Source organism: Coregonus clupeaformis, unplaced genomic scaffold (genome assembly GCF_020615455.1).
Source record: "Coregonus clupeaformis isolate EN_2021a unplaced genomic scaffold, ASM2061545v1 scaf2550, whole genome shotgun sequence".
NCBI classification, from domain to species: domain Eukaryota; kingdom Metazoa; phylum Chordata; class Actinopteri; order Salmoniformes; family Salmonidae; genus Coregonus; species Coregonus clupeaformis.
This window is the reverse complement of record NW_025536004.1, coordinates 61,500-72,182: the sequence shown is the minus strand read 5'-3', so window position 1 is coordinate 72,182 and position 10,683 is coordinate 61,500. Positions and strand designations below refer to the sequence as shown.

Sequence of the window (10,683 nt, the reverse complement as noted above, 5' to 3'; positions counted from 1 at the left end):
GGGAATACAGGTACTTGGTGCCGCCATTGAACATGCCTTAATGTCAAGGACTAGGCTTAATCTTTGTCAAGGGAACCAACCCTTAATGCTAATACATCAATGTTTGAACATTTTAATCATCCCATTGCATTAACGGCATAGCCACAGGAAATAGGAGTGCCGAGGTTGCTGCAGCACCCCTAATAAATCAAAATTAAATAATAAATAAATAAACCATTCTAATTAACAAAAAAAATCATGATTAGTGAACTAGGCCTTAATTACTCCTGTATGAGCGGAGAAAAATACTCCTCTTCACTCAGTCGCTTACCAGCCTAGGCGTACTCCCAACCAAAAGCCTGTGACTTGTCAATCAATGTGATTTTGTTTCACTGAATCTCCATCTGTATATTTGGTTAATTCTCTGGCTGGGCAAATAAGTAGAGGGGGTAACTCATCTATTTGTTTGCTCATCCATCACTGATTAGAAACATTTAGCATGCAATAATGTAGCCTAAATCAAGCGTAGGCCTATTATTATGGTCGATCGCGTATAGGCAACTCCAAAAGCCAGCAGAGGTAGTGAAAAATGAACAGGAGACTCACATGCTTTTGAAAATATAGATTGCCATTATTTCCTATCGGTATCATGATGAAGATACTCTCAATGTAAGAACCTACGCCTGCTCCCTAACAAAGCGGAGTGAGGGTAGAATGAGATGAAACGTGGATTGCCTTGGGCTCTGTTTCAAAATCACTTTTTATATAACAGCAGTTCCACACGTTGCCGTGACGCAAGTTGTGTGGGAAATGATTTATTTTATTCTGTTATATTTCATGATATTCTTAGCCTACTACAAAATATATGTGTGTTGACTGTGATCAGGGTAGCCTAAGTGTGTCTTGTCTGTTTAATGAACAAAATAACTAGATTTTATGTGCATGGCACAGCCACTATAGGCTGCACAGACCAGTAACATCATTAAACTCAAAATATGCCATTCTATTATTTTGAAAATAAATTGTATTAGTCCTATAATGTTTCTTAGGACCTGCCAAAAAACAAATTAATAATGGATTTCTTTTATGGTGTATACAGTGCATTCAGAAAGTATTCAGACCCCTTGACTTTTTCCACATTTTGTTACATTACAGCCTTATTCTAAAATTGATTTTTTTTAAATTCCCCCCTCATCGATCTACACACAATACCCAATAATGACAAAGCAAAAACTGTATTTTTTATTTTTTTGCACATTTATAAAAAAACACCTGAAATATCACATTTACATAAATATTCAGACCCTTTTACTCAGTATTTTGTTGAAGCACCTTTGGCAGCGATTACAGCCTTGAGTCTTCTTGGGTATGACGCTACAAGCTTGGCACACCTGTATTTGGGGAGTTTCTCCCATTCTTCTCTGCAGATCCTCTCAAGCTCTGTCAGGTTGGATGGGGAACGTCTCTGCACAGCTATTTTCAGGTCTCTCCAGAGATGTTCGATAGGGTTCAAGTCCGGGCTCTGGCTGGGCCACTCAAAGACATTCAGAGACTTGTCCCGAAGCCACTCCTGCGTTGTCTTGACTGTGTGCTTAGAGTTGTTGTCCTGTTGGAAGGTGAACCTTCGCCCCAGTCTGAGGTCCTGGAGCAGGTTTTCATCAAGGATCTCTCTGTACTTTGCTCCGTTCATCTTTCTCTCGATCCTGACTAGTCACCCAGTCCCTGCTGCTGAAAAACATCTCCACAGCATGATTCTGCCACCACCATGCTTCACCGTAGGAATGGTGCCAGGTTTCCTCCAGATGTGACGCTTGGCATTCAGGTCAAAGAGTTCAGTCTTGCTTTTATCATACCGGAGAATCTTGTTTCTCATGGTCAGAGTCCTTTAGGTGCCTTTTGGCAAACTCCAAGCAGGATGTCATGTGCCTTTTACTGAGGAATGGCTTCCGTCTGGCCACTCTACCATAAAGGCCTGATTGGTGGAGTGCTGCAGAGATGGTTGTCCTTCTGGAAGCTTCTCCCATCTCCACAGAGGAATTCTGGAGCTCTGTCAGAGTGACCATCAGGTTATTGGCCACCTCCCTGACCAAGGTCCTCCACCGATTGCTCAGTTTGGCCGGACGGCCAGCTCTAGGAAAAGTCCTGGTGGTTCCAAACTTCTTCCATTTAAGAATGATGGAGACCACTGTGTTCTTGTGGACCTTCAATGCTGCAGAAAGTGTTTGGTACACTTCCCCAGACCTGTGCCTCGACACAATCCTGTCTCGGAGCTCTACGGACAATTCCTTCTACCTCCTGGCTTGGTTTTTGCTCTGACATGCACTGTCAACTGTGGGACCTTATATAGACAGGTGTGTTCCTTTCCAAATCATGTCCAATCAATTGAATTTACCACAGGTGGACTCCAAACAAGTTGTAGAAACATCTCAAGGTTGATCAATGGAAACAGGATGCACCTGAGCTCAATTTCGAGTCTCATAGCAAAGGGTCTGTATACTTATGTAAATCAGGTATTTCTGTTTTTAATTTTTAAAACATTTGCAAAAATGTCTAAAAACCTGTTTTCGCTTTGTCATTATGGGGTATTGTGTGTAGATGCACTGTATTTAATGGATTGATTAAAATAGACATCCACCCACATCTACTCCCACTCCTAAACTTGCTGGCATGTGCACGGGAGATATAAAAGGCTTATCGCGGCAAGAATGGGGTAAAAACTATAGGCAACATGCCGTAAAGTCTGTCTGTAAAGGGTATTAGTGTCTCTAATCTAATTGACTCTGTCATTCTGAGGTGTAGCTCTCCATAGCTTAAAGGTAGATTAAAGCGAAAAACAGAGCCGGGCAATTTCCTCCATCTGAATGAGGACAGTCTCTCTCTTCCACTCTCTCTCCCTCCCTCTGTTGGATTCAAGCATGTGCCTGCCAGACATACTACCCTTTCCTTTATTCACTGTGATAGTAAATCTGTCGAAAACTAAAGTAATTAAGTACAATTTAAATCCTCACAGATGGTTTATGCTCCATACCCAATGGCCTCATCTGTCAGACTACCTTAGTTCTTTGAATATGATTTGTTCTGTTTCTTTCAGGGATTACACCGGTGGTCATCAAATTAATTTGGCATATTTTGAAACACAATATGACACCAGCAAGGAGACTGAGAATTAGTATCGGCATGGAACATTACATGAATCACACATGCACAGACTCATCAGAAATGTGTCAGGTACCTTGATTTTGATTGTTCAGTAGGTGGCAGCTACTGTTCGCAGGCTGTTGCTGATCCTGGTGTGTACTGGTTGATTGCACAGCGAAAGGTGTATAGGTGTTCTCTGAGGAGAAAATGAGAAAATGTGCTCCCAGTGAAGTAATTACAAATCTACATATTTTCTCCCAGAAACTTTCTAGACAGTGCTTTCATGCACTGTTCTGTAGTGCAAAAAGCATTTGCTGTTGTGTCTATATTCCATGCTTAGACACAGCCAGATTCATTAGGTGTTGTTGTTGTTCTCGTAATATTGATTTGAACGGATCTGACTGTAGATGCTGTTCGACAGCCATCCCCACGTTCTCGAAGGATTCCCCAGATGATGTACTACTACTCGATCCCAAGGATGGCTCTCTTCTACAGATCAAGTCTGTGAGGGCAGCTTCTCTCAAATCTGGACCTGGGTGGTTAGCATTCCATACAGTTACTCTGTTATCATTGATTAATGAGAATGGATTTCATAAATGCACAGACTGACTCCACAAATGCATTTTTGGACTACAAGAATGTTTTGTTTATTTGTTCCAGCATTTTAGACTGACCTGAGGCCAACAGCTCCTTCTCCAGTGTCTCAATGTTCTCATAGCATTCCCCAGAAGACGTGCTGGATGACAACAGGGAACGCACTGGACATACAAATGGTTGTTAGTATGTTACAATAGGGCTCTTATTCAACTTTACTGTCACCATGGCAAGTTTTAGCAAATTATAACTTTTCTGATTCCTTATCCTGCAAAAGGTTGTAGTAAAGTCTCAGATTATGTCCTTTTAAGACTAAGAAGAAACATGGCAGACATGGACACAATATGATAATGGTAAAAATCTGGGTCACCCAACCCAACAGTAACTTACGGCTTTGGATGGCAGGGTTATTTCTCTCAATGCCGTTGATTGTCTCAGCAACAATATTATATTTCTCAGGAGTGTCAGAGGTCTCTGCTGTCTGCGTGGTTTCCCATGGCTCTCTGCTTGTGCCTACTCCATTGTCAAGGACCCTGACTAATGAAAACATAAAATACCATTTGGTTGGCACTGCGAGCAAGTCTTGGACCACTTTCTCCCTTAATAGCCACGTGTCACTTCCCATCTTTTTTACTTTTACAATTGTACTATTTATCCAAAACTATGAAGATGAACTGACCAAGTGCAGTAGCCATGGCAACAGAGGGTTGGTCACTGAAGTTTTCATAGTCAGAGTCACACGAGGTGTTGGTGTCATTCTGAGAGGGCCGTTGGGAAAGGTACTGTGGAGCTGCATGAAAGGCCACAGAGAAAATTCTGACAAATGCGACACTTGAACTAATAAGACATTTCCAAAAATTGCAAGTAACTAATGGGCACAAAGAGGACAAGTGCATCAGTAGGAACTCACTGTAATCAGCTGTGTCCGTGGTGACTGTGAGAAGGTTGACTCTCTCTCCTTGGTCAGTGTGTTGAGACTGGATGGACAGCAGGTGGCCATCTTGTCTTTGGTGAACCAGAAGTGCTAGTAATGAAGGGAAAGTACAGTTGAAGTCGGAAGTTTACATACACTTAGGTTGAAGTCATTAAAACTTGTTTTTCAACCACTCCACAAATTTGTTGATAACAAACTATAGTTTTGGCAAGTCGGTTGACACAAGTAATTTTCCCAACAATTGTTTACGGACAGATTATTTCACTTATAATTCACTGTATCACAATTCCAGTGGGTCAGAAGTTTACATACACTAAGTTGACTGTGCCTTTAAACAGCTTGGAAAATTCCAGAAAATGATGTAATGGCTTTAGAAGCTTCTGATAGGCTAATTGACATAATTTGAGTCAATTGGAGGTGTACTTGTGGATGTATTTCAAGGCCTACCTTCAAACTCAGTGCCTCTTTGCTTGACATCATGGGAAAATCAAAAGAAATCAGCCAAGACCTCAGAAAAAACATGGTAGACCTCCACAAGTCTGGTTCATTCTTGGGAGCAATTTCCAAACGCCTGAAGGTACCACGTTCATCTGTACAAACAATAGTGCGCAAGTATAAACACCATGGGACCATGTAGCCGTCATACCGCTCAGGAAGGAGACGCGTTCTGTCTCCTAGAGATGAACGTACTTTGGTGCGAAAAGTGCAAATCAATCCCAGAACAACAGCAAAGGACCTTGTGAAGATGCTGGAGGAAACAGGTACAAAAGTATCTATATCCACAGTAAAACGAGTTCTATATCGACATAACCTGAAAGGCCGCTCAGCAAGGAAGAAGACACTGCTCCAAAACCGCTATAAAAAAGCCAGAATACGGTTTGTAACTGCACATGGGGACAAAGATCGTACTTTTTGGAGAAATGTCCTCTGGTCTGATGAAACTAAAATAGAACTGTTTGGCCATAATGACCATCGTTATGTTTGGAGGAAAAAAGGGGATGGCTTGCAAGCCGAAGAACACCATCCCAACCGTGAAGCACGGGGGTGGCAGCATCGTGGTGTAGGGGTGCTTTGCTGCAGAAGGGACTGGTGCACTTCACAAAATAGATGGCATCATGAGGAAGGAAAATTATGTGGATATATTGAAGCAACATCTCAAGACATCAGTCAGGAAGTTAAAGCTTGGTCGCAAATGGGTCTTCCAAATGGACAATGACCCCAAGCATACTTCCAAAGTTGTGGCAAAATGGCTTAAGGACAACAAAGTCAAGGTATTGGAGTGGCCATCACAAAGCCCTGACCTCAATCCTATAGAAAATGTGTGGGCAGAACTGAAAAAGCGTGTGCGAGCAAGGAGGCCTACAAACCTGACTCAGTTACACCAGCTCTGTCAGCAGGAATGGGCCAAAAAGTCCCCCAACTTATTGTGGGAAGCCTGTGGAAGGCTACCCGAAAAGTTTGACCCAAGTTAAACAATTTAAAGGCAATGCTACCAAATACTAATTGAGTGTATGTAAACTTCTGATCCATTGGGAATGTGATGAAAGAAATAAAAGCTGAAAGAAATAATTCTCTCTACTATTATTCTGACATTTCACATTCTTAAAATAAAGTGGTGATCCTAACTGACCTAAGACAGGGAATTTTTACGAGGATTAAATGTCAGGAATTGTGGAAAACAGAGTTTAAATGTATTTGGCTAAGGTGTATGTAAACTTCCGACTTCAAATGTACATAGAGTTTTGCCTTTGAAACTTCTATTTACCGACACTAGGATAATAGGTTTGTTGGCCTTTGTTGTCTTTTATGTTGGACAACAAAATAAGGACAATACATCTCAAAACCAATTAAATATTTTAATTAGACCACTGTCACATATGGCACATATTCAAAGCATTATCATCCCTGTGAAATAATATATGCTGCTTTTTTTAAGTCAGTGTGAAAACAACACTGGTGATGGGATTCTCTTAATGAGCAATCAACCAACCCAGTGGTATGTATACTGTTCCAGTTTGGTGACTTCCTTTGTGTACTATATTGAATCGCATAACATTGTGTTGTTGTATTATCATAATTGGCAAACCATTGAGAAGAATATGTAAAACCCTTCAGACAAAGCAGTTTATCTGTGTTAATTACTGCTAATTGATGATAGCATGTTTGTTGTTGTTGTTTGTGTGAACAAATGGGGAGAGTGACAGTTGAGTCTGAGGCAATGAAAGAGAAAGAAAAAGAGAGAAAAAAACTATGACTCACCAGCTCTCCTCCTGTAAGACAGGAAGAGTAAAACATTGGAGAGGAGTGTGAGGAGGAGGAGGGCTATAGACAATGCGATGCAGCCCCAGACAGTAGCTGTGGGAGGAGAGGACCAGCTCTCTGCACTGGTGACTAGTAGAACTGAGCCTGCTGGAAACAAGAACAAATCATAGTGCAGAGTACAGACTAGATAACAGATTCTTCTTGACATTTTCATATGAGCAGAGCAGACACTTGGTGTATTATTATACAGATGGAGGGTCATGTGTGTCAGCATATAACTGTACCTTCGGTTGAAGTCTGTGTGTTCTGTTCTGCCGTCTCGTTGCCTGACTGAGATGGAATTCCTGTCAGGGAAATGGAAAAAGCCTAGAGGTGTTAGAAAACTGTAAGGTATAACAGATTCATGGATTACTTCTCCTGAGTGTTCAAGACACACACTGAAAGATGGGGAAAAGGTTTGTTTAAAAAACATTTCCTCAAAAATGGTAAATCCAAGAGGAGTTGTGTTTGTCCATATGTGTATCTAATGATCTATTGAACCAATATCTGACTCATATTCAAAAGTTTGACATTTCAGTCAGTCATTTGGCAATTACTGCCAGGAATGTGTGCGTTTTCTCTTGAAAAATGGATGGATGTAGCCTTTTGAGTAGGCCTAAATAATGAACTATCACTTGAGGTGTTCGAAATGGATGGGAAACATGGTCAACAAGCTATGGCCTTGACAGAAGTGGTTTTAGACACACCAATATAAATTTAGCAAACATTTTTCATTTAGATGCAAGATTCAAAACGCATGGAAGTGCCGAACAACTGTTGTTATGTTGAAGTCAAGGCAGTTTGGATGTGTTCTCACCAAGGAACTCTTGAACTTGGCTCCCAGGTTGAACATATTTCATTGAGGCTCTTCCTCAAACAGTGCTGTTGCGACGAGGTATTGACGTGGTTTGTCTACTTTCTGAGTGACATGCATTACTTAGGCCTATGTGTTTTTGTGCTGCCTGTGTGTGTTTCTTTTTTTTTCGTTAATGAAAATAACAACAATTAGAATGCAAAGCAGCTGTCTCTTTTTGGCTTATGACCTCTCTCACGTCTCCTGATCTCTGCATTACTGTAGGAGGATTTGAAGCTTGTTCGTCAGTATCAGTGCTGAGTGTGACTGAGACACTGCGTGCTATCCATTCAGACAAACTGATAAGGTCACGAGCCAAATCATTCTTGACTCGCAATCATCAGAACCCTGATTGTCGACAGCGTAGAATCAGCGCTAAGGTGACAGGGGGAATTGGTTTACCACCGAGACACCAGATGTTCAATCATGGTAATGTGTTTTACATGTTATTACTGCACTATCCATATTCAAACGAATCTAAGGAGAATATACAAACACTATGTTACAGCATAGCTATTTTAAATAGTGGGCATGACATTGACTTAGATTCCATTCACGTTTAAAATGTAAAAAAATTTTAAATGACATGATTGTGAATACAGTAACTGACAATGATAGTATTATAGCTGCAGGCTTACCTGAACAAACCACTGCAGCGTCCTCTTTGTGTCCACAGTCATTGGCTGTCCCCAGGGAGGGACACTCCCATAGGTTCCTCTCGCTCCCCCCACAGTTCACCTCATCTAATAGAACCAGACCAACACCAGCTCCAAAGGACCCGCCCTGCCCGCTCACATTTAGGGCAGAGCCACAGCCCAATTGAGCACAGACCACACCCCCATCGCTCAGGTTCCAACTATCGTCACACACCGTTCCCTCATTTTTCCTGTCTCCACAACTCCACCCGTCCCTCACAGTGGTGTGTGCCTCCAGCCAATCGCACGGCCTGGTGCCCTGAGGAATGGACAGATCAACCAATCAGTTCATAGATCATCAGTTAACCTCGATAGAAGGTGGGCCTCACTTAGGGTCATTAAAAAGCAGCTTGAAAATGGAAGTGTGCTGTAGGGAGGAACTTGTTGCAAAGTGGCCACAAAACACTTGAGACAACCCATACGATGGCGTTCCATTGCATGCAATTTTGCAGGCGTTACTGCAACAATGTGTTTGTGGTTGCTTATCAACAACGGTAGCTATTACTCTTGCTCAAGATCAATTATGCCGATCCAAGGATAAGCTTTGTAATGAGGGTCTTACCACAGGTTATTTCAGTCTGGTTAGAGCAGTCCGTGTGTGAGAGCACTGTACAGTTCTCCACCAGTAGGTCTCTGTACACACACTGGCTCAGACACGTTGAGCTGGAGTAGTTTAAAGTAGCTGTGCCATTTTGTCGGAGCTCATACACTGCCCCGCAGCTCAGGTTGGCACATATGTCCTCCGCCACTTTGGCCCACTCTGCAGACCCAAGGTCAAAGGTCACCGGCCTCCACAGCCCCTGATGGAGCACCTCCACAACCCCAGAGCAGTGCTGAGATAGCCTGGGGGGGTTAGATATGGCTGGAGGGATGGAGAGATACAGAATCAATATGAGAGTGAAATACAGATGACTGTTTCTTTATATTTCCCCATGTAGTGTAGCCACATGTACAGTACATGTTATACACCATAACACACACACCCACACACATTGAATTCCCTAGCTGTTTGTTGGCCTATAATTTGCTGTGCTCTTTGCAGACGTTCAGCAGAGCAGCCACATTATGTGAGTCATGTCCTGTGGAAATGTCACTGGGTGGTGAATTCAGAGGGGGACACTGAAGCCGACCTACCTGATTCTAGAAACACCACGGGACCAAATACTCACAATGGTTTGAAACCATGTGACACTGGAGCCTTTGGTACTGCATTTCAACTGGAGCAGGTTTCAGCCATGTCTTCACTTTTTGCCCTATTTAAATGTGGTGGAATTTCTCACACAATTTAACCCTTGATATTATGTTGCACTTAATTTAGCTTCAACAAATAGAGAATGAAAATCAGGTTAGTGTAGTATAATTATAACGGAATAACTGCTTGATAGTATTTTCCTTAAAAATCTGAATCCACTGGACCATTTGATATCCTCTATGACATGAATTGCAATCGACCCATTATTTTCTTATTTTTCTTTTTGTTTGTGTGTTAGAGAGAGCATGTTTGTGTGGGATGTTCCTCCCACTTTGCACTAACGGAGCCTTACGCATCATCATCACCCTCAGAACAATGAAAATATTGTCTCACTGTGGCTTAATTGCTGGTGTCCTGTATCATTATAGTAAAAAAAAAAATGCCTTTGCCTCATCTCATTTCCCTCTCAGTATAAGCAATCAAGTTCTCTGTGGGATTGTTGCTTGATGTTTGTTGCACCTAGCAATTTGACTGGATGGGCACGAGGGATTAGAATTTTGGGTTTAGGAAGTAATGTAGGGTGGTATTCAGAGAGTAAGATCGACATAGATTGCAGTGGCCTCCGGAACCAAATCTGAGTCTCTTTTTAGCATAATACCAACCATTTAAATAAAAATAGGAACTCACTTAGATTGGATGTCTGCTGCTCATCAGTCTCTCCCGACCCAGAGAAGTTCAGCGGAACAGAGTAGTCGTTATTTAGAAAGGCTTAAATATGACAAACAACAACAACAACAAACTAAACTAAGATAAATCAAAATGTATTGTAGTTATGCGTAGATGGGAGTATTCATGCAGCTGTCCAATCAGTTATTTCATCCTACTACGTGTTGTCAATGCTATATGAAGCCCAGGGCACGCAGAGGTACATTACAAACAGGTTATTGAATTTGGCGCTAATCAAAATAATATTTTCCATTTTGTAAACTGTAATATG

At 41.7% G+C, this 10,683-nt stretch overlaps 1 long non-coding RNA gene across 1 annotated transcript; it reads right to left on the bottom strand.

The window, feature by feature from the left end:
• Positions 1-6,815: 6,815 nt before the first annotated feature.
• LOC123488892 lies at positions 6,816-10,457 on the bottom strand. Its single transcript, XR_006660327.1, has 5 exons — positions 10,374-10,457; positions 9,057-9,356; positions 8,438-8,753; positions 7,192-7,251; positions 6,816-7,054 (listed from the first exon to the last, which is right to left on the bottom strand). It is a non-coding gene; the product is annotated as an uncharacterized LOC123488892 (long non-coding RNA).
• Between the last annotated feature and the right edge of the window lie 226 nt (positions 10,458-10,683).